Source organism: Schistocerca cancellata, chromosome 8, assembly GCF_023864275.1.
Source record: "Schistocerca cancellata isolate TAMUIC-IGC-003103 chromosome 8, iqSchCanc2.1, whole genome shotgun sequence".
NCBI classification, from domain to species: domain Eukaryota; kingdom Metazoa; phylum Arthropoda; class Insecta; order Orthoptera; family Acrididae; genus Schistocerca; species Schistocerca cancellata.
Window position 1 is genome coordinate 162,672,888 of NC_064633.1, and position 27,521 is coordinate 162,700,408.

General features: G+C 48.9%; 1 pseudogene; it reads right to left on the reverse strand.

The window, feature by feature from the left end:
* Positions 1-24,626: 24,626 nt before the first annotated feature.
* On the reverse strand, positions 24,627-24,723 carry LOC126096076 (U6 spliceosomal RNA; annotated as a pseudogene).
* Between the last annotated feature and the right edge of the window lie 2,798 nt (positions 24,724-27,521).

Sequence of the window (27,521 nt, forward strand, 5' to 3'; positions counted from 1 at the left end):
TGAAAATTAATGAACTCTAACATACTGGACTATGCGCTGGGCTATACTGAGAAGGTGGCAAAGAAATGCAAGAGGTGCGATGAGTTGAAGAGACCACTAAGATAATTCACACTGTAACAAAGGTGCTGGTGAAATCTCAAAAGTTAACAAGCAAGATAAATTCATTGCCTAACCAGTTTTTTTTCCTTGTTTATGCGGAACCAGTTTCGGTAATGTGAGTGGAGTAATGTAATGCTGAGGAGAAAACTGTGTTGTTCCCTAGAACAATGTACCGAAACCTGGAAGTTGCCTGTCACATTTGCACTTTTCATTTCTGAATTTAGAGGATTTGCCGAAAAGTAATGAGTCTACACTTTTTATGTGAAATCTCTGAACTGAATTCCGTATATTTAATTTGAGGATTATGCATTTCAGATGTGTTTAAAATGCCTTTCACTGACAGTTTCATGAGCAGCAGTGTTTTTTGAAAATATGTAAATAACGCAATGTTGTAGTAATAACTTATAATTTTGAAGAGACTAGGAGGACTACTTTTCACAATAAAACGTATGGTGTTGTACATAAATTGTTGTTTATAAAATACTTCCCTCTGGGTGAAGCTGACGTGTGTGGGTGTACTAATTGTATTGAAATGTATATATTTGTATTTATCGTCTCATGAACTGTAAATTTACAGTATCTGGCAGCTCAATGTCAACGTCTCACGACATTTCAGTCAACGCTCTGCAAGGTGTTCATTGCATGTTCAGTAGTAAAGTATAAAAATAGAAGTAACAGTACGTCTACATCTCCAGCTACAGCCACAAGTCACTGTATGGCGCACGGTGGAAGGTACCTTGTACTACTAGTCGTAATTTGCTTCCTTTTTCCACTCTTAAATGGAACGAGGAAGAAACGACTGTCTATATGCATCCGTGGGGCCACTAGTTTCTCTTATGTTGCCATTGTGACCGTAATCGTAATGTATGTGGCGGCAGTAGAATCGTTCTGCAGTCAGCTTCAAATTCCCGTTCTTTAAAACTTCTCAGTGGTGCTTCGTGACAAATGGGAATCCTTTCAGGGAAGACTACTTTCTTTGAGTTCCCAAAGCAATTCCGTAACACCTGCATGATGATCACAGCTATCGAAAACAAGTCTAAGCGCCACACGTCAGAGCTGCTTTTTTTCTTCCATTAATCGAACCTGTTAGGGATCGCACACAGTTGAGCAGTACTGACGTATTCCTTGAAAAATGAGTTACATTTTCCTAAAATTCTCCCAGTAACTCGGAGTCATCCATTCGCCTTCGCTACCACGGCCCTTACGTGCTCGTTTCATTTCGAATAGATTGGTGACGTCACCCCTACATAGTTTATCGACGTGCACACCACTCACGCTGTATTCGAACGTTACAAGACTGTTTTTCCTTCTCATCCGCATTAACTAACATTTTTCAACTTTTAGAACATGCTGCTTCGTTGTGTCCAATTCACTTTGTATCCTCCTATAGTCGCCTAACGATGGCACCTTCATCTACACCACAGCATCACAAGCAAACAGCCGCAGATTTCTGCCCACCCTGTCCACCAGATCATTTACATATATAAAGAACGATAACGCTCCTGTCAGACTTCTAGGACACACTCCTGACGACACACTCCCTCTGATGAATACCTGCCGTTGAGGACAACGCACTGTGTTCTATTACTAAAGATGTCCTTGAGCCTCTCACGTATGTGAGATTATAATCCGTATGCTCGGACTACATCATTCTGCAGTGGACACAGTACTAAATGGCTTCCGAAAATCTAGGAATATGGATTATGTGTGTTTCCCTTCACCCATGCTTTGCAGGAAATCGTGTGAGAAACCAGTAAGCCGTGTTCTGCACGATCGTTGCTTCCTAAATCGGTGCTGGTTCGCGAGAAGTAGCTTTTCTGACTCAAAGAAATTTATTATATTCAAACTGCGAATATCCTCAAGAATTCTACAGGAAACTGATATTAAGTGTATTGACCAGTAATTTTGCGGCTCATTTCATTTACTCACATTATACACATGAGCCATTTGAGCTTTGATCCCAGATAAGGGAGAGTTTAGCAATAAATTCAAGCTAAGCAAATGTCAAATGCCGAACAGTCCTTGCTATAAAAATAAATTGTTTCTACCCGGTCCGGGCGGCTTGTTTTCAACTCTTTCAGGACGTATGTTTCACTATCCCCCACACGGGAGTCTGTGCGACGCTCAAACGATGGTATGTCTATACAATTCTCCTGAATGAATGAAATTTTAATTTTCGTTTAAAAAATCAGTCTGGAAAGAAACCGTCGACTCGCTTAGTGGTTACGTGCTCGTTTCATTTGTTGTATGCTTCGTGGCTCGACCTTTTTCTACATGCACGAATTGCTAATGTTGCCTGTCGATATTTTCGCGTTCTTTTTCTAATCTAGAGGCTCACAATCTCTGCTTCCTGAGCATTTTCTGAATGTTGTTATTAAACCACGGCGGGTGTTACGCGCTTAGCCGCCACATGGTCCTCCAGAGCGCGATTTGCAGCCAGATCAGTCTTGGCCCGTGATGCATCTACGCTTATCGTATTGGAACTAAGTGCAGTTGATTTATAGTCTACGTGGAATGCTAACAACTGTTGATCCACTCTTTGTAGTTTAAAGAACGGTCCTAGCTTTCTTGATAGACTGAATTTAAGCTTTGTGTTATTTCCAGCTAGTCGGTTCAGCATCAATGACTACGGTTGATTGCCGGCCTTTGGTGGCCGAGAGGTTCTAGGCGCTTCAGTCTGGAACCGCGCGACCACTACGGGCGCAGGTTCGAATCCTGCCTCGGGCATGGATGTGTGTGATGTCCTTAGGTTAGTTAGGTTTAAGTAGTTCTACGTTCTAGGGGACTGATGACCTCAGATGTTAAGTCCCATAGTGCTCAGAGTCATTCGAACCATTTTTTTTTGTCTACGGTAGATTTTAATGCCCTGTGTCTATTCTAGCAGCTTCAGAAACCTCATTTATCTACCTGCGCCTCATGTTATTGTCCCTTTTATCTTTCCTCATCCGCATCAGAGTCTTTCACAATGAGTGAAAATTTCAGTTCGTCATTGCCGTCTCTCAGTCCTTCCTGGAAACTCCCTCATGACGACAAAAATAACACAGAGTTAGTGTCATTGTCTCTCCCCCCACGACGTGGGTGTAGGGCCTTACCCAAAAGCTTTGCTCTCTGCTGTTCTATTCCTATCATTAATGGCTTCCTATCTGTAGACGAATTTAGAAAGAGAACGAGAATTAGTTCATCTGCAGAGGAATCTGGTGCGTATACAACTGGACGATAGGTGGTTAAATGGTAAAGAAAGAAACTGCCTAACGGTGATAATGTAAATAGATGGAAAGACCAGTGGGTTCTACACAGAGGTATCTTGTTTAATACATGCAGATACGGTTTAGAACGATGCAGAGCGTGTATTTCTTTGGATTAAAGACGTGAACTCATTTTGTATATTTACTGAACTTATGGTCATTTTGGTAGTAAGAAATGTATAGCTCACGTAAGGAGATAACATTATTGTAAAAGCATTAATCGAATGATCAGAAAGAAATTAAGTACATGTAAGCTATGCCAACAAACAAAGTATGCATTAGGCACTAGGCTGGTACTCATTTTCCATTTATACCTAGGACGTTCGCTGACATTTCTTCAACTAACACGTTTTGGCTGTTACCGAGAGGAATAGATGGTATATGTTAAATTATAGTTACAGTAGACTTATGATCGAAGTTCCTTAAGTTACATTCTGTCAAAGCTGCCACTGGCCAAGTTGTTGTAAGGATATTCTATTGGGATTCCATAATTCATAAAAGAACAGGTGTAGCAAGTGGGTGCATTCAGTGCACCAGCCAGAGTTCTTCTATGAATTAATTAATTATACTGTACTATGTTAATTAAACCAATTCATTATATTAGATTTATTAAAATTTATAAATGTAATATAATATAATGAATTTAATTTGCATAATGTAATACAATTAATGTAATTAATTTGTAAGAAGTGGTTGTGCATTAAAATCACACCTAATGTGCTCCATACCCACTTACTACTAAATATAAAACTAAATGCCAATTTTGAGTACACTAACTAAAATCCATAGAGAAATACAAAAATACATTATTTGTAAATGTTGGCCATCCTGAGCGAACTAGAAGTAAAAAATAATAATTTGATGTTCAAAATCATTAAATATTCTTTTATATTCAGTCAACAAATTTTCAGCAAAAGCTTTTGATAGGAAACGTATCAGGTTTTTTTTTCTCGTGGTATTCTCTTTATTTCATTTCAGCCCACTTTTTTTTAGTCAATATCGCTATTGGACTGCGACTCACCCAGCTTCTTCTTCTTCTTCTTCTTCTTCTTCTTCTGGCAGCCTCTTGGCAACAATATCTGCAGATGGTTCAGTTGCAGATAACAGACGTCCTCATTTTCTTCTAGATGTGCTCAAGCAAATAACAATAGTATTGGATAGGCAAACAAAACCTACAGCTATTGAGCTGTCCTCACAGGGCAAGGAAATAACGTTTACAAGTTGTATATACAGTTAGTATTTGAGAACAAAGCTGATTGAAGAACAAAAGTGAGACACCTGCTAGCGGTTTCTTGGACCAGCTCCAGCTCCAGCTGCTAAGGCCGTCCAGGAAGCTGTGGCTGGACAGCACGGCGCGGCGCGGCCTCCCCGCCGCTCCGGATGGCGATCAGAATTTGAGTGGGACACGGGTCACTCAGGAGGCAGGAGCTGCGCTATATTTCACGCCAGCCAGCCTGCTGAACTGATCGACTTTCTTTGATTTTTCAGCCAAATATTAATTCAGAATTCGAGTGTAATCTACATGAAAATGGATATTCAGAAAAATAATAATGAATAAAATTGGGTATCATAGATATGCAGTTCCTCTGTTTAAATATTTTCAGTAGGTATTCTGTTTGGAGATTCCCATCTAAGTTTATTTCTGTACATGAGTATATAGAGAAGTGTGTCTTTTGATACCTTATCATTAAACGTACACGCCAAAATCATTGACAAAATACTTACAAGTCAAAAGAAACCAAAGTGTCATGTTGATCACATAACAAGGATAATGTGTTACGAAATCAGGAGGATTTATACCAGTATCTCCCTTGTAGAGTAACTCGTTTAAAATAAAGAGTGTCATAAGCTTTCAAATAATTATCTGCGGGTAGAATTTTGGAACACGTATTGTGTTAGAGTATAATGACTTTTCTGGAGACTAGAAATCTACTCTGTGGGAATCAGCATGGGTTTCGAAAAAGACGGTCATGTGAAACCCAGCTCGCGCTATTCGTCCATGAGACTCAGAGGGCCATAGACACGGGTTCCCAGGTAGATGCCGTGTTTCTTGACTTCCGCAAGGCGTTCGATACAGTTCCCCACAGTCGTTTAATGAACAAAGTAAGAGCATATGGACTATGCAACTTAGTGCCAGCGCGTTCCGCCAGCCGGCGCTAGAGGCGTTCCCGCCAAACATTCAATCAGCCGCGAACTACGTACGCGCACGAGCCTTTTTCCGGCGCGGATGGTCACACTATGATACCACCATCCGTCAGTCAGGGATCGCCAATGGCCGCCAATCGTCACTCCGGCATCAGCGGAGAAAGACTGGAGCCGCCGTGTTAAATACCCGGAAGAAAGGGAAATAGGCGTCTTTCGACCAGCCGCGGACTGCCGCCCGGAAGATACTTCGCGCAGCCGGAACGTCCAGATGCCACGTCTTCGCTACGCCGGCCATCGACCCCGGACCCTACGTTCCTTTGTCGGGTTTTCTCTAGACGCTTTCCGTCGGATGCCGCGGAAGAAGGAGGGCGCAAATTCAGTTCAGTTGCTAATATTTCAATTCAATAAGGTGGCTCATTCTTTGGCTTGTTATAAAATTATGGTTGGAGAAGTAGTTTTTCGTTTTCGAAGAACGTTTATCTTTTGTAAAATTAGGCGGTGGCCTTGCTCCACCTAATAAAACTTTTTTGTTCGCACATGGGTGTTAATCTGTGGATATAACAGATTTTTGGCGACGAGGTAAACACTTTGTGCATTTTCAGTATGACGAATACGGAGCCAGTCGACATGACCCAGGCCGTGCTGACCCTGATGCAGAATCTCTGAGCCACCAATGAGAGGCTGGTGCACGAAAAGCCGAGGTTGCTACACGGCAGCGGACGGACAACAACTTCCTCATCGGCTTTCCCAATACTGCCTCCTTTTCCAGCTTTCGACCGTCGGGTAGTACCTTGGAGCTGCTATATAGCAACACTTTCCAGCATATGGAATATCAGGTGAAACGCGCTTTTCTATTGGCTTACACATAGGCCCTGCTGTCTATCAACTTATATCGAAACTCCACCCGGATGAGGATCCACCCAATTTGAGATACGGGCGTATAAAAAAGTTTATCAGAGTACTTCGACGCGCAAATCCATGTAGCAGCAGCTCGTCACAAGTTTAACTGCCATAAGCGTCAGCACGAAACTTACAGAGAATGGATAGCCCGTTTGCAAGGATTATCACAGGACTGCAAGTTTGCATGCACCAATTCAATCTGTCAAAAGTCCTGCTCAGCCTCTCTAGTACGGGACATGATTCTGGTTCACGCACCAGATGAGTATTTAAGGCATGATTTACTTAAACTTTGGTAGGCACGTTTCTAAGCTTGGGTGCCTATCACCCACGCCTTTAAGCAATAGCAGCGCTCGGTTGGGGCCACACAGGAACCGGAATTAGTTTTTTTCAGCACATCGATTCCTCCGCAACGAAGTAACAGGGTCACAACGACTAATGTTAGGCGCAGACGACAATTAGAACGGCGCAGACAGCCTCTCCCGTTCTGCAAGTATTGCTTTATCAAGCACAATAGACAAGACTGTAGGGTCCGCAGAGTTCGATGTACAGCATGCGGACGTACGGGTCACAAGGCAGAAGTCTGTCGTTCACCCGATAAGGTGGATGTGGACCTCGCGCATGATACTGCTTCTGGCATGGGTTCGGAACCACAGGACGTCGCGACAGTCGACGCACTGATGCCACCCTCGCCTCCCCCCCTGCGGGTCCGGGGTGAGAATAGGCCCGAGGTATTCCTGCCTGTCGTACGAGGCGACTAAAAGGAGTTTCAACCGTTTCGGCCTTCCATGTGATGGTCCCCCTTGGGGTTTGACCTCCATTTTTCTAAATTTCTACAGAAGTACGAGCCTTTTGGGGAAGGACACCTCACGTCGTGTACCACTGGTCCTAAGTGCACTAAGACCTTGGCACTCAGCATTGCACTGGCGTTGTAACCATGCCCACTATTCCTCAAATTGGGCCTAAACGCCTGATGGGTTGTCCCAGTTACGCCCATAGTGCATCTCCATCTGCACCAGCGATCATGATGGACTTTCCATGGCACCAGAAATCCAGCACGGTAGCCAGCCCGTTGTGGTGGGGTCGTCATGTACCCTCTAGGTTGTAGCCCCCTGACAACACAGGGATCGTACTGTCGATACCTGAGCTGCACCCTCCCCACGTCGGCCAAGGAGTAGATGCCCGTCTCCTTGGGGCATCAGGACTCCTGGCAATGGTCATCCTGCCAGGTGGCCCTTGCTGCGGCTGGGTGGCGCCCGTGGGGAGAGCCCCTGGTCGGAGTGGGTGGTATCGGGGCGGACGTTTCGGCCGCAGTGCGACCTGATACGTGGTGACGTTTCATCTGCGAGTCTTTCAAAAGAAAAGGTACCGTTTCTAGTTCTGGTTCTCCTGCCCTTTCCCCCTTGGCCACTCCATGGGAGGAGGGACAGGCCCGCCGGCTTGGAGCGAAGTACTTCCCCCGCTATTTGGTCTGTTCTCGAACCGATGGGGGGGACATTCGCCACCTCCAAGCCCATGTTCTTTGTTCAGCACATTGAAGACATCTTCGGGGAAATCGAGGCTCTCAGCAAGATGCGTTCAGGGTCCGTTCTTATCAAGACTACCTCCGCCACACAGTCGGCGGCGCTCCAGGCGTGCGACCGCCTAGGGGACATCCCAGTCTCCATTGTCCCACATCTGGCACTAAATAGGACGCAGGAGGTTATTTTTCATTGGGACCTCCTGCTACAATCTGATGAGGAGCTCAGGGCAAACCTGGAGCGCCGAGGCGTGCATTTCGTCCGGCGAGTCCAGCGCGGCCCCAAAGACCGTCGCATCGACACCGGGGCCTTTATCCTCGCCTTCGAGGGGGACGTTCTCCCGGAGAAGATAAAGATGATGTGCTACCGGTGTGACGTGCGACCCTACGTCCCGCCTCCGATGCGCTGTTTTAGGTGCTTGCGCTTTGGGCACATGTCGTCACGGTGTGAGGCTGAGCCCCTTTGTGGCGATTGTGGACGTCCTCTATGTGAGGAACATACATGCACCCCACCACCTCGGTGCGTTAATTGTCCTGGCGTCCACTCGCCTAGATCCTCAGACTGCCCCGCATATCAGAAGGAGAAGAAGATACAAGAAATCAAAACTTTGGATCGGCTATCTTATTCTGAGGCCAGGAAGAAGTATGACCACCTCCATCCCGTGACGTTGACCACTTCGTTTGCATCAGTCGTATCCACTCCTTCCACAGTGTCCTCACCCCTATCCTGTCCCCACCTCCACCTCCTCCCCCCCATCCCTGGTCTACGCCTCCGCCTCCCAAATCCCTCCCTTCCAAATCCTCCTCCCCCTTGGCCCCCACCCCCTCTGCCCCAGGGGCCAACCTTCCTCCTCCTTATCCCCCCACGCTACCTGAGAAGCGATCCTCTTCTCAGGCGTCCATCGGGCAAACGTTCCAGACCCCAGCTTCCGAGGTCCGGCGTTCCAAAACGGACCCCGCGCATGAGGACCTTCTTCGGGTCCAGCCCACCATCCCTGTGCCTTCTCGCCCTTCCAAGAAGGCCTCCAAGAAGAAGTCTCTATCCCCCTCTCCACCCCGGCGCGTTTCGTCTGACGCTCCATCCGTGAGTCGCTGCTCCCGGCCGTCCTCAGACTCGCCGGGACGCTTTGCTGCCAGGCGCTCAGCTGGCCTTTCGTCGGCAGATGATGCTGCCCCTCCTACACAACCAGGGACAGCGGCCGCAGCTGGCGACGACTCGATGGAACAGGATCCGCCTCCCGTCGGTTGTAGCGTTGTTCCCTCGCAAACTGGCCCTCCGCGGCCGTCGAGGTGACCAGCTCTTCCCCCGTCTCGTTCCCCCTCTTTTTTGACTATCGGTGGCCTTGTTACATTGGAACATAAGAGGTATTCGATCTAATCGGGAGGAATTAAAACTGCTCCTCCGCCTGCACTGTCCACTTGTCCTTGGTCTCCAGGAAACCAAGTTGCGCCCAACTGACCGTATTGCCTTTACCCACTATACCTTGGAGCGGTATGACCTCACCCCTGTGGACGGTATCCCAGCTCATGGTGGGGTCATGTTGCTCGTTCGGGACGATGTCTATTACCATCCCATCCCATTGACCACCCCACTCCAAGCAATAGCTGTCAGTATTACTCTTTCTGCTTTTACTTTTTCAGTTTGTACCATCTACACTCCATCGTCATCCGCAGTTAGTCGGGCTGACATGATGCACTTGATCGTTCAGCTTCCGCCGCCGTTTTTATTGTTTGGCGACTTCAATGCCCATCATCCCCTTTGGGGCTCTCCTGCATCCTGTCCAAGAGGCTCACTCTTGGCAGATGTCTTCAACCATCTCAATCTTGTCTGCCTCAATACCGGCGCCCGACTTTCCTCTCGGACTCTACTCATACCTACTCCCACTTGGACCTCTTGATCTGTTCTACCACTCTTGCCCGTCGGTTCGAGTGGTATGTCCTTTCTGACACCTATTCGAGCGACCACTTCCCCTGTGTCTTTCGTCTCCTGCACCACACCCCATCCCACGTCCTTCCAGCTGGAACATACTGAAAGCTGACTGGGGACTTTACTCATCCCTGGCGACCTTTCCGGACCACGATTTTCCCAGTTGTGACAGTCAGGACGAATACCTCACGGCTGTTATCATCAATGCTGCCGAACGTTCCATTCCTCGTACTACTTCTTCTTCACGTCGCGTTTCCGTCCCCTGGTGGAACGAGGCTTGTAGGGACGCTATCCGTGCTCGACGACGTGCTTTACGCACCTTTCGCCGCCATCCTACGTTGGCGAATTGTATTGAATACAAACGACTCCGAGCGCAATGCCGTAGAGTCATCAAAGACAGCAAAAAAGCTTGTTGGGCCTCTTTCACCAGCTCCTTTAACAGTTTTACTCCATCTTCCGTCGTTTGGGGTAGCCTACGCCGGCTGTCGGGCATTAAGGCCCACTCCTCGGTACCTGGCCTGACTTCAGGTAATGCGGTCCTTGTTGATCCGGTGGCTGTCTCCAACGCCTTTGGCCGCTTTTTCGCGGAGGTTTCAAGCTCCGCCCATTACCATCCTGCCTTCCTTCCGAGGAAAGAGGCAGAAGAGGCTCGGCGACCTTCCTTCCACTCGCTGAATCTGGAAACTTATAATGCCCCCTTTACTATGCGGGAACTCGAACGTGCGCTTGCACTGTCCCGGTCCTCTGCTCCGGGGCCAGATGCCATTCACGTTCAGATGCTGGCACACCTTTCTCCGGCGGGCTAAAGCTTCCTTCTTCGTACCTACAATCGCGTCTGGACCGAAGGTCAAGTCCCCATGCGTTGGCGTGACGCCGTTGTTGTTCCTATACCCAAACCCGGGAAGGATAGACACCTTCCTTCTAGTTACCGCCCCATTTCTCTTAAAAGCTGTGTCTGTAAGGTGATGGAGCGCATGGTTAATGCTCGGTTAGTCTGGATTCTTGAATCCCGACGGCTACTTACCAATGTTCAATGCGGCTTTCGTCGCCGCCGCTCCGCTGTTGACCACCTTGTGACCTTGTCGACATTCATCATGAACAACTTTTTGCGAAGGCGCCAAACGGTAGCCGTGTTCTTCGACTTGGAGAAGGCTTATGATACCTGTTGGAGAGGAGGTATCCTCCGCACTATGCACAGGTGGGGCCTACGCGGTCGCCTGCCCCTTTTTATTGATTCCTTTTTTAACGGATCGAAAGTTTAGGGTACGTGTGGGTTCCGTATTGTCGGACGTCTTCCTCCAGGAGAACGGAGTGCCTCAGGGCTCCGTCTTGAGAGTAGCCCTTTTTGCCATCGCGATCAATCCAATTATGGATTGCATTCCACCTAATGTCTCAGGCTCTCTCTTTGGGCACTGCAGTAGATCGCGAAGTCATCGAGAGAGAACATGCCTCCTGGAGCACTGCCTTCAGCGTTGTCTAGACAGCCTCTACTCATGGAGCGTGGCAAATGGCTTCCGGTTCTCTGAAGAAAAGACGGTTTGTATCAACTTTTGGCGATATAAAGCGTTCCTTCCGCCATCCTTACATCTCGGTCCCGTTGTTCTCCCATTCGTGGACACAACTAAGTTTCTAGGGCTCACGTTGGACAGGAAACTGTGTTGGTCTCCACATGTCTCTTATTTGGCGGCCCGTTGTACACGTTCCCTTAATGTCCTCAGAGTTCTTAGCGGTTCATCTTGGGGAGCGGATCGCACTGTCCTGCTTCGCTTGTATCGGTCCATAGTCCGATCGAAGCTGGATTACGTCCCTCTTACGCCGGCTCAACTCCATCCACCATCGGGGGATACGTCTTGCGACCGGAGCCTTCTACACTAGTCCTGTCGAGAGTCTTTATGCTGAAGCTGCCGAGTTACCGTTGACCTACCGGCGCGACGTACTGCTGTGTCGGTATGCCTGCCGGCGGTCGTCTATGCCCGACCACCCCTCTTACAAGTCCTTCTTCGCCGATTCTCTCGACCGTCAGTACAGGTTGTATGTGCCTGCCCTGCTGCCCCCCGGAGTCCGCTTCCGTCGCCTGCTTCGACAATTGGATTTTGCCCACCCTACCACCTTCAGAGAGGGTGAGAGCCCGACACCACCTTGGCTCCAGGCTCCGGTTCATATTTATGTCGACCTCAGCTCACTCCCGAAGGAGGGTACTGCGGCTGCAGTGTATTGCTCACGGTTTGTCGAACTTCGTGCTTGACTTGCCAGTCACGCCTTTATTTACACCGATGGCTCCAAAACTGACGATGGTGTCGGCTGTGCCTTTGTCGTCGGGGCCGCCACCTTTAAATACCTGCTCTACCCCGCCCTGGGTAGACATGTAAGGCACGCGCGTACCCCCTGGTAAAGGCCAGGCCCGGGGAGGGGTGATTGCCTGAGCTGATACCTTCTGACCATGGCGATTGGTCCCTCCGTCTGTTTCTCGGGAGGTGTGACATGAGGTGTAAACATTCACCTAAGGCGGGAGTGCCCTCTGAGAGGGTCCCCACAAGGAAGGAGCGCGCCATCGGAGACGCTGGCAATCATGGAGTGGAATCCATTGCGGAGGAATCCCCCATCTCTCTCGACTTCTGCCCAAAAACGGAAACGTGACCAGCCACCAGTGACAAAAGTACTACCGCCTGCCCCACAGTTCCTCGTCGTTTCTCGATCTGAGGACGGAAAGGATTTTTCCTCTGTCAACCCTTTCGTTATCCAGAAGGGCGTAGATGCCATAGCCGGATCTGTCAAATCTTGTACCAGGTTGCGCAACTGTACCTTATTACTAGAAACTCAGAGCGCCTTTCAGGCACAAAAACTGCTTCGGGCCACACTCCTGTACACGTTCCCTGTCCGGGTGGAGGCCCAGCGAACTTTGAATCTCCTCGTCAGTCAATCCGTCGAGGGAGCTAGTATAGACTACACCACGAGACGAATTCAATCTTTCCTCGCTGAGCAGGGCGTGACGGCTGTCCATAGGGTCATGAAAAAGGTCAACAATGACCTTGTACCGACCCGGACACTTTTCTTGACCTTCGATAGTGTTACACTGCCATCGCGCATCAAGGCGGGCTACGAGGTTATTTCTGTTCGCCCCTATGTCCCGACACCTACGCGCTTCTACCAGTGTCAGCGTTTCAATCACACTCGACAGTCTTGTTCCAATGCGGCTAAATGTGTCACTTGTGGCAGGGATGCCCATGAGGGTGACAGTTCACACAACGAGGAGACGGAGGTGGACAGTCAGGGTGACCATGCCGCATCCTCCCGCGACTGTCCTGTCTATAAGGAAGAACGCTGTATCCAAGAAATTCGGGTCAAAGAGAAAGTGTCCACCTCGGCTGCTCGCAAGCTATTGGCTAGTAGGAAGCCCGCGCTGCTCCCAGCGGGGAAATACAGTACTGTCCTCGCCTCGCCTCTCCTCGGACTACCAGGGAGTTGGCAACACAGACATGCGATCTGACCTTCAGCACCACGGTCGTCCGTTCGGCCAGTGCTAAGATCGCGCGGTCGACGTCTCCTCTTCCTCCCATCACCCCACAGACAGCAGCCCCTTCATCAGCTTCTGCTAAGACGAAGACCCCGAAGTCAGATGCACGGGCCTTCAAGAAGGAACCATCCCGTGCAGACCTCATACATACCTCGACCTCCCAGCCTTCGACCGGTACTTCCACCAAACGTCCTTCCAAGAAGGCTCATAGGAAGCACAGTTCTCCTTCTCCGCCACGGCGCATTTCTTCTCCTGCGCCACCCAGCGGTTGCCGCCCCAGGCCGTCATCAGTTTCGCCTGGCCGCACCGATGGTAGCCGTCCATCTGGCCGTTCACCGGCGGAGGAAGCTCCCCCTCCCGGCCATCCTCCCAAGATGGCCGATGAAACTATAGACCCAATGGACGATGACTGTCCACCTACTGATAGCGGCGGCGGTGCTCGCTTGAAGCCATGCCCTCAGCGGCCTTCAAGGTGACCCCTTTTTTCATCTTCCTTTTCTTACGATGGCACTTATTCACTGGAATATTCGCAGCATTCGCTCCAACCGAGAGGACTTGAAGTTGCTGCTCCGCTTGCACCGTCTTCTCGTCGTAGCCCTCCAGGAAACGAAGCTACGCCCATGCGATCAAATTGCCTTGGCACACTACACCTCTGCGTTTTGACCTAACCCCTGTGGTAGGTGTCCCAGCTCATGGAGGGGTTATGTTGCTGGTCCGGGATGATATTTACTACGATCCCATCACGTTGCACACCGGCCTGCAGGCAGTTGCCATCCGCATTAGTCTCCCCACTTTTACGTTTTCCTTTTGTACCGTTTACACTCCATCGTCGTCTGCCGTTACCAGGGCAGACATGATGCAACTTATTGCTCAGCTACCTGCACCGTTTTTGTTAACTGGAGACTTCAATGCCCACCATCCCCTTCGGGGCTCTCCAGCATCCTGCCCGAGGGGCTCCTTGTTAGCAGACCTTTTCAACCAGCTCAATCTTGTCTGCCTCAATACTGGCGCCCCTACTTTTCTTTCGGTCACATCTCACACCTATTCCCATTTACACCTCTCTATATGTACTCCCCAACTTGCACGCCGGTTTGAGTGGTATGCACTTTCTGATACATATTCGAGCGACCACTTCCCGTGTGTTATCCATCTCCTGCAGCATACCCCCTCTACGTGCTCCTCTAGTTGGACCATCTCCAAGGCAGACTGGGGGCTCTTCTCTTCCAGGGCGACCTTTCAGGATCAAACCTTCACAAGCTGCGATCGTCAGGTCGCACACCTCACGGAAGTCATTCTCGCTGCTGCTGAATATTCCATCCCTCACCCTACTTCTTCTCCACGTCGCGTACCGGTCCCCTGGTGGACCGCAGCATGTAGAGACGCTTTACGTGCTCGTCGACGTGCTTTACGCACATTTAAACGCCACCCTACAGTGGCGAATTGTATCAATTATAAACGATTACGTGCTCAGTGTCGTCGTATTATCAAAGAAAGCAAGAAAGCCAGCTGGGCTGCTTTCACAAGCACCTTCAACAGTTTTACTCCTTCTTCTGTTGTCTGGGGTAGCCTGCGCCGGCTATATGGCACTAAGGTCCACTCCCCAGTTTCTGGCTTGAAGGTCGCGAATGACGTCCTTGTGGCCCCTGAGGCTGTCTCCAATGCCTTCGGCCGCTTTTTCGCAGAGGTTTCGAGCTCCGCTAATTACCACCCTGCCTTCCTCCCCCGCAAGCAGGCAGAGGAGGCTAGGCCACCTGACTTCCGCTCCTCGAATTGTGAAAGTTATAATGCCCCATTCACCATGCGGGAACTCGAAAACGCACTTGGCCGATCACGGTCCTCCGCTCCAGGGCCTGATTCTATTCATATTAAGATGCTGAAGAACCTTTCTCCTGCGGGTAAAGGTTTTCTTCTTCGTACATACAATCGCATCTGGATTGAGGGACATGTTCCCGCATGCTGGCGCGAGTCTATTGTTGTCCCGATTCCTAAGCCGGGGAATTACAAGCACTTGCCTTACAGTTATCGACCTATCTCGCTTACCAGCTGTGTCTGTAAAGTGATGGAGCGAATGGTTAACTCTCGATTGGTTTGGCTGCTCGAGTCTCGACGCCTACTTACCAATGTACAATGTGGATGTCGTAGGCGCCGCTCTGCTGTTGACCATCTGGTTACCTTGTCGACCTTCATTATGAATAACTTCTTGGGGAAGCGCCCGACCGCGGCTGTGTTCTTTGATTTGGAAAAGGCTTACGACACCTGTTGGAGGGCGGGCATTCTCCGCACCATGCATACATGGGGCCTTCGCGGTCGCCTCCCTCTTTTTATTCGTTCCTTTTTAATGGATCGACAGTTCAGGGTACGCGTGGGTTCTGTCCTGTCAGACACCTTTCGCCAGGAGAATGGGGTGCCACAGGGCTCAGTTTTGAGCGTCGCTCTCTTCGCCATCGCGATCAATCCAATAATGGATTGCCTCCCAGCTGATGTATCAGGCTCCCTTTTTGTGGACGATTTTACCATCTATTGCAGCGCACAGTGTACACGTGTCCTGGAGCGCTGTCTTCAGCGTTCTCTTGACCGTCTTTACTCCTGGAGTGTCGCCAATAGCTTCCGTTTTTCTGCCGAGAAGACGGTCTGTATTAACTTCTGGCGCTACAAAGAGTTTCTCCCACCGTCCTTACGACTCGGTCCCGTTGCTCTCCCAATCGTGGAGACAACCAAATTTTTAGGCCTTACATTTGACAGGAAACTTAGCTGGTCTCCACATGTGTCATATTTGGCCGCCCGTTGTACCCGTTCTTTAAATGTCCTCCGTGTTCTCAGTGGTATGTCGTGGGGAGCGGATCGAACCGTCCTACTTCGTCTATATCGGTCGATCGTCCGCTCCAAGCTGGATTATGGGAGCTTCGTATACTCCTCTTCACGGCCATCCATCTTACGCCGCCTCAACTCCATACAACATCGGGGTTTACGTCTTGCGATCGGAGCGTTTTATACTAGTCCCGTAGAGAGTCTTCATGCTGACGCTGGCGAATTGCCACTCACCTACCGGCGCGATATACTGCTTTGTCGGTATGCCTGTCGGCTACTGTCAATGCCCGACCATCCGTCTTATCGTTCCTTTTTTGACGACTCTCCCGACCGTCAATACGGGTTGTATGTCTCTGCCCTGCTACCCCCTGGAGTTGGCTTTCGTCGCCTCCTTCAACACCTTAATTTTTCACTCCCTGCAGCCTTTCGAGTGGGCGAGAGCCACACGCCACCTTGGCTCCAGGCTCAGGTCCGCGTTCACCTTGACCTCAGCTCGCTCCCAAAAGAGGTTACCCCCGGTTCGGTCTACCACTCCCGTTTTTTGGAACTTCGTTCGAAGTTCATCAACATGACTTTCATTTATACCGATGGCTCTAAGACCAATGACGGGGTCGGGTGTTCCTTTATTGTCGGGGCACAAAGTTTCAAATACCGGCTCCATGGCCATTGTTCGGTCTTCACAGCTGAGCTCTTTGCCCTCTACCAGGCTGTTCTTTACATCTGCCGCCACCGACATTCTGCTGATGTCATCTGCTCCGACTCCCTGAGCGCCATCCAGAGCCTCAGTGATCCGTGCCCGGTTCACCCTTTCGTACACCGGATCCAACGCTCTCTTCAGCAGCTGGTGGACGTCGGTTCTCCGGTTAGCTTTATGTGGGTTCCTGGCCATGTCGGTATCTCTGGGAACGAAGCTGCAGATGCCGCGGCCAAGGCTGCGGTCCTCCAGCCTCGGACAGCTTCTTGTTGTGTCCCTTCGTCCGATTTTAGCAGGGTCATTTGTCGGCGCATTGTGTCGCTGTGGCATGCCGATTGGGCTGCACTTACAGACAACAAGCTTCGGCCTTAAAACCTCTTCCCGTGGCTTGGACGTCATCCTCACGCCATACTCGGCGGGAGGAGGTAGTTTTGGCCCGGTTAAGAATTGGACACTGCCGGTTCAGCCATCGCCATCTGCTGATGGCTGCGCCAGCGCCGTTCTGCCCATGTGGGCACTTGCTGACGGTTCGACACATTTTAATGTCCTGTCCATATTTTAACACACTGCGTCTAGATCTTAACCTGCCAAGTACTTTCGATGCCATTTTACCGGATGACCCACGAGCAGTTGCTCGTGTTCTTCGTTTTATCAATTTGACAAACCTCTCTCAGGCGTAGGATTAAAAAACAGCATCATCAAATGTCCTGTCAGTCTGTCTTTTATCGTGTTTTCCCTTTTAGTTGTTGTTGTCCACTTGTGCCTCGCGGTGCATTCTTAGAGTAGTCAGGGCGCTAATGACCATTGAAGTTGTGCGCCCTAAAACCACCAAAAAAAAAAAAAAAAAACCTGCTCCTCGACCAATGTTCCAGCTTTACGGCCGAGCTTTTTGCTCTCCATCAGACCGTTCAGTATGCCCGCCGCCACCGCCATTCATCATATGTACTCTGCTCTGACGCACTCAGTGCTCTTCAGAGCCTTGGAGCTCCCTATCCGGTCCATCCATTGATTCAACGGATACAGCAGTCCCTCCATTCTTTCGCTGATAATGGTGGTTCTGTCAGCTTTCTGTGGGTTCCCGGACATGTAGGAGTGCCTGGGAATGAGGCTGCGGATGCTGCAGCCAAGGCTGCAGTCCTCCTGCCTCGGCCAGCCTCCCATTGTGTCCCGTCATCTGACGTTCGTGGGGATGTATGTAAGAGGCTTGTGTCGTTGTGGTGGGATGCTTGGTCATCCCTCCAAGCAAACAAGCTCCGGGCAGTAAAACCGCTCCCAACTGCTTGGACAACATCCTCCTGACCATCTCGGCGCGAGGAGGTCCTTCTGACCAGGTTGCGGATTGGGCATTGCCGGTTTAGCCACCGCTACCTGCTCTCCGGTGACCCAGCCCCGCAGTGCCCTTGTGGTCAGGCATTAACAGTGCGCCATGTTTTAATTTCGTGTCCCCGTTTTAGTCAATTTCGTGTTGTCCTGTCCCTGCCATCTACTTTACTGGATGTTTTAGCTGATGACGCTCGAGCAGCTGCTCGTATTCTGCGTTTTATAACTTTAACTGGCTTGTCCAAAGACATTTAATCTTTTTACTTATTTTATCTGCATCTTTGTCAGGTCCTTCTGGTGTCCCCTCCATCCCCTTGAGTTTTACCAGATTCCATGTGCTCTAACAACAGTGACTGGGCGCTAATGACCTCAGCAGTTGAGCGCCCTTAAACCCCCCCAAAAAAAAAAAAAAAAACCCTCGCCTCACAAGATGTTCGTAACGGTCAAAGTCCACGGTCAGGACATCAAGCTGCAAACCGACACAGGGCCGGCAGTAACAATCATCAATGAACCGAAGTACGAAAAATTAGGCTCGCCTGCTGTCAGCCCATTTACGACTACGCTCAAGAGCTTCACTAACGATACCATTCTGGTCAATGGCGCTTTCACAACGCAGATCAGCTACGGCCGTCAGACAGTCACAGGCCACATTCTGGTAGTTACCAGCTCAACTGCCACGAACATTCTTGGTCTGGACATCTTTCACGCCCTCTGAATGCAAATTCACGACGCGGAGCCGGCAATTAATGTCGTCCCACACGAAGAACTGACGGCGCACTTTCAGGAAAAGTTTCCTTCTGTTTTTCGACTCCCAACAGCCCGGGTACGAAATTTTCAAGCAAGCATTGCACTTATACCCCAGGCGGTCCCGAAATTATGCAAAAGCCGCCCAGACCATACGCACTCCGTGAAAAACCTAAACTGGGACTACAGAGACTACAGGATGAAGGAATCATATCACCCATAGCAAGCAGTAGATGGGCATCGCCAATCGTCACAATAGAGAAACCGAATGGGGCGATCAGAATCTGTTTGTGCGTAGATGGTGCGTTTGAAGTCACCGCAGTCACCGAATCCTACCCTATTCCAACGCGCGAAGAAATTTTCACTCGACTCGTTGGAGGAAAAATCTTGGCGAAAATAGAATTAAGACACATACCTGCAGCTGCCGATCGGCAAAGAGACACAAGAAAAACTAGTAATCAACACGCCCTTTGGGTTGTTTCGAAATAATCGCCTCCCATTCGGAATCTCTAGTGCTCCGGCGATTTTCCAGCGGTTCATCGAACAACTGATCCACCACATCCCGGGCACGGCAAATTATTTGGACATCATTGTCACAGGCCGGATCACAACGGAGCTCATACGGACCCTTTCGGAAGTATTTGCGGTATTTCAAGAGGCAAATCTCAAATATAACGTGGAGAAGATCGTTTTTGGGGTGCCACAAGTGGAATACTTAGGCCACATATTTAGTGCTTCAGGCATACAACCCAATCCGGCGTACATAGAGGATCTCCAGAAACTGGCGCCACCCACGGATACCACACAGCATAAATCAGTTTTGGGGAAAATTATTACAGGCGGTATATTCTCCACACCGCTGCAATAGCGGAACCACTATACCACCTTCTCCGCAAACGGGTAAAATGGCACTGGTCATCCAAGTGTGACAATGCTTTCCAGGCTTTGAAGAAGGCACTATTGAAAACCATGTCTTTGTCCATACGATCCGACAGACCAGCTGGTACGAGCAGCAGACGCCTCCGATTATGGGGTCGGAGGAGTCCTTTCCCATGTGAGACAAACGCTATGGGTCTTTCCAGTCCACTGATCAAAGTCTGTCAGAACAGTTCAACGCAATTACAGCCAAACAGAGAAAGAAGTTTGGCTATAGTATTCGGAGTGAAAAAGTTCCACGAATACCTGTATGGACGACATTTTGTGTTGCAGACGGACCACAAGCCTCTGGTACAACTGTTCCGAACGTCGGCCGACATACCCTCCAGGACGGCTCGCCGAATTCAGCGGTGGGCGCTATTCCTGGCAGAGTATAACTACGACATACAGTACCGCTCAGCAGCACAACACGCGAACGCGGACTTCATGCCTCGGTTCCCGGCAGAGGACGATCCAGCATTTGACGCGGACGCCGGCCATCTGCTGCCAACTAGAGGGGCCCACTGGCACAGCTTCCACTGGGTGCAAAACTCATCGTCAAACGTACGGCTGAAGACAAAGTCCTATCAAAACTTCTCCGATTCATTAAGACCTGCTGGCCAGGCAAGAACTGTAACAGGTCAGGTGTATTGGGACATCGCTTTGCACCAGTATCTCTGCTTTTTCAGGGGTGCAGTGGGTGCCACCTTCCTCCTGATGAATGATAACGCACGGCCCCACCGAGCTGCCATCGTGGAGGAGTACGTTGAAACAGAATATATCAGGCGAATGGAGTGGACTGCCTGTTATCCAGACCTAAAACCCATCGAGCACGTCTGGGATGCTCTCGGTCGACGTATCGCTGCACGTCTTGAAATTCAGGAGCTCCGACAGGCACTGGTGCAAGAATGGGCGGCTATACCCCAGCAGCTGCTCGACCACCTGATTCAGAGTAGGACAACCCGTTGTGTGCGGGGTACATGCGCAGGAAACAGTGGCGTTTTGTAGCACATGTGTTTCGAGACCATTTTCTCAACTTCTCACCAATGCTGTGGACTTAAAGTTCTGTGTCGTATTTGTTCCCTATGTTCGTATGCTATTAGCACTTGTTTTGAGTACTGTCACATTATGTGAAAACTGGAGAATGGTAGGTTTAGTATTTGAAACCGGTTCATAGCTGAGAGGCTACGTGTGGCATGTGCCAGAAATGGTAGTTCATGGTGTTTGTTTCCTCTCCTGAAACCTTGAAGCTGGGTTGCGTTTTGTGACTCGAATGGCTCCGTATCTGCTTTTGTCACAGAGATTATGCATTTATAACACACGGATATTGGAAGTGGAGTTCTGTCAGATCTTTATCTTCGGCGCGGTATGAGAGGTACATCAGCTGCAGTTGTGACTAGACTCTACTTGGATGACACTGATGAAATGCAGATTGCTGCCAAAGGATTACTGTCTGAGGACTAAGAACTGCTACGTTAATAGTAGCTTACTGGACTACTTTCCAGAGAATATTGTGGCATTCATTGGGTGAGTGTTGTAAAAAACAGATTTTGGCAACCGAATACTATGGTAGATTGCCAGTACCTGTGGGAACTACTATGTGAATGACACTCGTGGAGAGTAACCAGTGAAATTTAAACATATGTGGCGTGTTTCTACGGTCTCCTGCAACACCGCCAACCCGCAAAATGCCACCGCTATGCGGGTCATCGCTCCAGTTCCGTAGGTGCACCAGCCAAAGTCAGCCGAATTTCGCCCGACCTGCAAGAAGCAGGCTACTTCAGAGGTCGCGTGTAAGAACAGTAGAGGCCGCCCCATCTACGGACCTTTTCCTGCATCCGCCACGCCTTTCCTCCGCCAATTCGAGCCCACATTGCTAGACCAGTAGCTATCTGGTAGCTACCCGCCACATGGGTACAGCTGTCCTCGCAGTTCCATAACAGCCAGCAGAGTAACAAGGTCGCCAGCACCACGCCACCAACTGGACTCGACGCAGCCCTTGCCACCAGCGACGACTGCGCATCATAACCTGCAGCTCCGGTTGGAACTCCTGGAACCACTCGTGAGATGCCTACCACTGACGTCTAAGAAGGTAGTCTGTCTCGTCTGCAGAGAACTTTCCAGAAGACGACGATGATGACGTTGGTTTGTGGGGCGCTTAACATAGTGGTCATCAGCGCCAGTACAAGTTCCAGATCTTTTCAATTCCAGTCTCGGCACTTCCAGAATGATGATGAAATGATAAGGGCAACAGAAACACCCAGTCCCCGAGCGGAGAAAATCCCTGACCCGCCCGGAAATCGAGCCAGGGACACTGTGATCCAGAGGCAGCAATGCTAATCACTGAACCGTGAGCTGTAAACTTTCCCGAAGATAGTCTCACACAGAGGTTTACTTTTGTTGTTTTCCATGAACTTTAAATTGTGAAAGAAGTCATTCCTTCATTTTCAATAAGCAGTTTTTTTGTATTTATTTTGAACTGATAACCGATCGCAAAACTTATATTTGTGAACATAAACTGATTGTGGCAATACATTGATTTTTGAGTATAATCAACTGACTTACTGTGGAAGTGACCCAAGCTGGGACACTTTAATATGCTCCTGCACAACGGATTTAGTGTAACAGCCGGTTTTAGGTGAAGGGTAGTGACTGAAGACGCAGGCAGGTGCGCTTAAGTGATATTACTACAGACAGGGATAGCATCCATGTTCTATGACCATTGACGTCATCATCATGCTGGAAACACCCATTTCGAGCGTATACAAGATGGCGACCCATTATTTACCACAACACATGCGAAATTACAAATAAAACCCGGTCCACAACATTCACAAAACCTAATAAAACTAGTAAAACAAATGCGGGAAACAGGAGGCTTTGGGCGGGGAGAAATTAAAAATTCACTAATAAAAACAACACCGATTAGTACGCAACATCTGGAAAGACCACTCAAAACTGCCAAAAACTAAAACCTCACAACACCATAAAAACTGATCCACTTACGCAATGTTCTTGTGCAGATCGATTAAAGTTAATTAATTAGATCTATCTCTTGCTGTGATTTATGTTTCTTAATTAGATCATGGGAGGAGGAACGTGGATCAATGTTTATTAAAAATAGAACAGCACCTTTGATCCTTGGACCAGGATATCAATAAAGCCCTCCCCCCCCCCCTCCCTCTCATCTACAGGAGCTGATATTCCCATATCCAGTTGACGTGAGCAACTCAGTTCGCTACCAGGATCCGAATAACCCTTCCCCCAAAATAACAACAGCTGGTATCCCAAACACCAACAAACTTAAAATACTGAAAGGAACAGTAAACAAAAATCCCACACTTAAAATCAATAAAATATACATAAAAAACCCAAAACTTATTACACTTAGAATAAAAGAATGAACTCGTGCCTAACCTAGACTGATTCCCCATATCTATCTATCTATCTATCTATCTATCTATCTATCTATCTATCTCTCTCTCTCTCTCTCTCTCTCTCTCTCTCTCTCTCTCTCTCTCCTGCCCCCCCCCCTCACTCGCACTCTCACACTCCCACAAATACACACATATACAGACGCATTGTGTTGTATGGAACTGGGGACCTAGAAACGACGGAGAGGCTCCGTCCCCGCCGAGCCCTGAGTGGTACACAACCCCACAACAGGCTACAGCAGTCCACTCATCCCACCGCCGCCCCACACCGAACCCAGGGTCATTGTGCGGTTTGTCCCCCAGTGGACACCCCCCCCCCCCCCGGAACGTCTCACACCAGGTGAGTGTAACCCCAATGTGTTCGTGGGAGAGTAATTATGGTGTACGCGTACTTCCAGACAGTGTTTGCGCAGCGATCGCCGACACAGTGTAACTGAATCGGAATAAGCGGAACCAGCCCGCATTCGCCGAGGCAGATGGAAAACCGCCTTAAAAACCATCCACAGGCTAGCCGGCACACCGGACCTAGATACTAATCTGCCGGGAGGATTCGTGCAAGGGACCGGCACGCCTTCCCGCCCAGAAAGCAGTGCATACAGACCCATAAAACCACAAACAAACAAAGTACACACAAACTACCTCACGCAACACCACAACCACCCCCCTTCCCCAACAAACCACACCCCTATATCCACATGAAGAAACACCACACACCACATAAAAATAGCCATCAGGTACGCTTCCACTCCAATAGTACTCAAGACGAAACTGCTGATTCGAAGTGGGCCTTTTCCCCCGCCCCATAACAGCTCTATTGGCTCACCCAGTATTCCTCAGTCGTATGTTCATGTCTCTGTCGAATAATTCTTAAACTCAGTACCATGGTTACCTGTCAACTGACACCAGCCCCTAGACCGCAGCCCCCTACATAAAGACAAATGACAGGAGAACCTTTTCAATATGTTGCTCTATCAACACTACCAAAACCTGTTTTGTACACCTCTTTACCACAAACGCACTGTGCACGCCTCTCCACCACCCGAAAAATCGAACCTGTTGAGAGATAACCCCGGGACGACTGCCCCCACACAGCTCGGTGCAGCCAGTGACGAGTAGCTGTGTCGGTGTGCACAGTGTAACTGCGGTTTTGTAGCGCTTCCTGTCTTGCCGTTAGAGTACAAGTTTGTAATGCACACCGTGGTGAGTGAAAGGTTGGCTGGCAGTATTGTCATAATATATTGTGAATAAAGGTAAGTAGACGAGACCTGCGTAAATTTAGGGCGTAGGTAGTCACAAATGAGTGCAAATATCTCATCACCTACTTATATCCTCAGATGTCTTAACGTCAGAGAGTGACGTTGCGAAAACATTGTGTAACGGTTCACGATTTTGCGCCTCGTATAGGGGCCATGCTAATCTTCTCTGTATCCTTTGAAGCGATATGATAACGACAGATGCAGCTTCTCAGTGTACTTGGAATGTACTTGCTTCGGCGGTACGTATACTAAAATTCAAACATGTCTCGACTCTGGCTTAGCTTTGCTGTGCCGTGACAAGGGGCACAAGACTTACCAAGCGCTAATCTGTCAATCAACTGCTGTGAAATATGATTGTTAATAAGTGGTGACGCCAAACTTAGATTGTAGTGCAGCATACTCTCAGCATCCGCCCAGAGCAGCTGCAGTTTGACAGAGCTGCCAATGGGTGGCAGCACCAACGTTGCCATAGTGCTCACATCTGCACCTTAGTGTCATAGGCATGCCTACGAAACACACTTCTCCAGTATGTGAAATGAATGAACCTGTTTGTGGCTGGTGTCAGATTTTGAACACTTTCTAAACTGTTGAATAATTTTGCAGAGCCATCAGTAACGCTAACACAAGTTTCATTACTATTGCAATGGTACTTTGTAAACGATACTGCACGATTCAGTCTTTGAGCGGAGAATGTGTGGTGTTCTATGTAGGACACTTTTTATCTGCTACATCAAGTACACCACATGTAAATTCTTGAGTAACTCCACCAGAATAGAAGAGAATCTTAATTGCGAGAATATACATAATCGCCTCATAAACGATCAAGTAGAGCATTCGTATTGTACACTTTGAAACACACCAGTGTAGTTCCATATCAGGCATGGATGGTTTTGCAGAGTGGACACTGCGCCACTTTCAGTACAGTAGCCAGTGTTAGAGCTGTGACTGATCCATGGGTACACAGGACAGCTTTACTTGACATTAGTGTTATACTGTGATGTAGATGTATGAATGAATGATCAAGAGAAAAACCGTATTCAGGGACTATATGAGTAGAGGAAGCAGGTTAGCTTGTGTGTTGGTAACTGTAGTTGTTTGCCAGTGATTTGCACTACAGTATCTCCCTATCTGTGTGACAACTGATCAGCATAACTAGAACAGATATTTATTAACCGCTTTCAAATTCTAAACCTGAATGCTCACTGCTGCCATGTGGAAGAAATGGTAGTTCGTGATGTTTGTTCCGTTTCCTGACACTTTGAAGCTGGGTAGCGTCTTGTGAGTTGAATGGCTCCCTATGTGCTTTTGTGGCAGAGCTTATGCGTATGTAACATGAATATTTCATGTTGACTTTGGTCAAGCCTTTCTCTTCGACACGTTATGGGATCAGCTGAAATTGTGACTAGACTAGACTTGTGTGAAAATTACGGAATGCAAAGTGCTGCCAAAGGATTACAGTCCGAGAATTAAGTACTACTATGTCAATATTAGCATACTGGACTGCTTTCTAGACAGTGTTGAGGCATTCACAGGAGGGTGTTGTGACAAATTGATTTTGGTAACTATATATAACGGTGGATTACCAGTATCTGTGGGGGAACTACAATGTGAATCACACTCATGGAGAATAACCAGTGAAATTTTGACATGACATATTCCAGAATCACACACTGGCTGTAATAATTGGCAAGTTTTAGAAGCTGCAGTTATCTTGTGTAAAGTCAATGTAATACTTTCAGATGATGTGTGTCGGTGCAGATGTGTGTTTTGTAACGAGATAGAGCTGATGCAAATCAACTTGATTGTAGGGGTAGGCGATGTGACGTCTGATTGCGTTTTGTTTCATGCCGCAAAAACAAATATCAGTATCACAAACGAAGGTCATATTCACCCATCTCAAAACCTTAGAATACTAATAAGAAAAAAAGTTAAAAACGATTCCACGTCAAGCCCAATCGATGGAAGGAAAGAGAGCTAAGAACAAGAACTTTCTTTTGTTGAAAGGTCCACATAATACGCCAGAGAGACAAGGGAGGTGCTGAACTAAAGATTAAATGTCCTTCAGCGTAACGCTACGACGGATAAAAAATAAAACGCAGTCGACAGCCCGTGCGTCCTTCGCTAAAACGGCCGATAACTCAGATGGCAAACATACGGTAGAACGTAAGTGCTCAAAAAACGACATTCGTGCTCATTTCCTGACCGAAGTGGTGGGGGAGCACCACTTAACAAATAGCGATACCTCAAAAGACAGAGCCTGATACGCAACCCAGCTAAAATGATCTCCTCACGGAGAGGGTACCGAGAGGAGGTTGCCCAAGCCGCTGGGAGAGGCTTAGTTCCCCGAAGCTGGTTCCCGTGAAGTGGAGACCAGCGGTGATGCCGCAGGGACACCACCTGCTCGCAGATGGCAACACGGAGACCATCAGGAGGAATGGAAGAGTCAGCGGGCCCAGGTAGGAGGACTGCATCCTCGGCAGCAGTGTCAGCAGGCTCGTTTCCGTCAGACCGACGTGACCAGGAACCCACATAAACATCGCAGTGGCCCCATCTAGAGTGAGCAAGTAGAGGCTTTCTTGGACCTACTGCGCTAAGGGATGGACTGTGTACAGCACACACAGGCTCTGAAGGGCACAGAGAGTCTGAGGAGATGACACAATTAAAAGCCTGTGTCACCGGATGTACTGCATGGCCCGATTCGGGGCGCTTGTGTGAATGCTAAGGAGTGTTCCAGAAGCTGATACCGAAAATCGTCGGTGGCCATTACGAAGGCACGCCCGACACCATGGTCTGTCCGAGAGACATCAGTGTACACAATGTTCTGTGCGAAAGTCGAGGAACTTGCAGCGAATCCAGAGTGGTTTCCTTAGGAAGCGAATGAAGTTGAACACGAGACGCCATACGACACAAAGGTGGTTACGGGATCACACCCATCGAGAACGTGGCAGAGAGCGTGAAGTTAATCTGCCGGAGCACTAGCCGAAAGTTAACTTCAGGAGGTAAG